We start from the raw sequence: 1,288 nt of genomic DNA, 5'->3' as shown, positions 1-1,288 counted from the left end.
CCATCTGATGCCAGCAATGATATCCCTCGTTCCATGGCCTCTTCTGAATCTGGCTTCAACCTCTGAAAGTTCCCTTTCAATGTATACTTGCAGCCATTTCTGTATTAGTTTTAGTAAAACTTTACTCACATGGGATATCAAAGTTACCGTCTGATGATTTCTACATTCCGTTAGGTCACCTCTCTTTGGAACAGGCACAAATACAGATTTCTTCCAATTAGTTGGCCAGATGGTTGTTTTCCAAATTTCTTGGCATAGATAAGTGTGTGCCTCCAGTGCTGCCTTACTTTGTTGAAAGATTTCAATTTGCATTCCATCAATTCCTAGTGCCTTGTTCTTTGCCAATTCCTTCAATGCACCTTGGACTTCTTCCTTCAGTATCATTAGCTCTTTTTTTTTGAAAATCACTGAACATTTAATTAATCTCCATGTTGCTTCAAGCCACCAGGACACAAACCCCCTCCTTCCCTCCAACACCCTTAATCTTCTCCTCAGCTTTCTGCTGAAGTACTTGGCCTTCACAGGTTTTAGTGAGGTTTCCTTTCTCAAGAACTTTGTAGCAACTGAATCGCACCTCATCAATAATGGGAGCAGTCTCACTTTTATTTTTGGCCATGTTTACCTTTGTCTGCTTACTGACCAAGGTCCACAATTTATCAAGGTTGACAGTTGGACAGGAACTCTGGTTCCTCTTCAAGTTATAGTGTCTCATATCCACCTTCCCAAAGCAACCTGGATGATATTTATCTGAAGTTGATCCTATGGTGATGGAAGCTGCCAGCATTACCTCGAGATGTCCAGGGAGCTTCCAGTGCTTGCCAATATGGCCATGGCTGTGGCTTACATGGCCTCTAAATTTCTGGGTCTTCCATTGTCTGGATGGCATGTTGACTGCTGAGATGAAAAAACACAGTATCATTGGTTCTTGGTAATCGCTGCCTCTCGAAACGGTTGAACAGCAATCATTTCCTTTTGGTACCGTGACTCTGTATTCTTCCCATTTTCTTTTGATGCTTTCTGCACCATTCAATAATTTGCTCACTATTGAATCCTTCAATAATGAAAGTTGAGGCTTGAATTGTTTTCTTTAGATCCCCCAGCTTGAGAAATGCTGAGCGTGTTCTTCCCTTTTGGTTTTCTGACTCCAGATCTTTGCACACCTTATTGTATGTAATATTTGACTTTGTTTTCTTGAGCTGACCTTTGAAATTTTCTTAGAATTTTAGCCCTTCCTTATTAACTAAGTATGGCACTTTCTCTTATATGTTGTTGTTTAGTGCCGTCGAGT

General features: G+C 40.8%; 1 pseudogene; it reads right to left on the bottom strand.

Annotated features, from left to right (window-relative positions):
* Positions 1-436: 436 nt before the first annotated feature.
* On the bottom strand, positions 437-886 carry LOC102812871 (annotated as a pseudogene).
* Positions 887-1,288: the final 402 nt, after the last annotated feature.

Source organism: Chrysochloris asiatica, unplaced genomic scaffold (assembly GCF_000296735.1).
Source record: "Chrysochloris asiatica unplaced genomic scaffold, ChrAsi1.0 scaffold00036, whole genome shotgun sequence".
Lineage (NCBI taxonomy): Eukaryota > Metazoa > Chordata > Mammalia > Afrosoricida > Chrysochloridae > Chrysochloris > Chrysochloris asiatica.
Note: the sequence above shows the minus strand (reverse complement) of the source record. Positions and strands in the feature narration are given on the sequence as shown.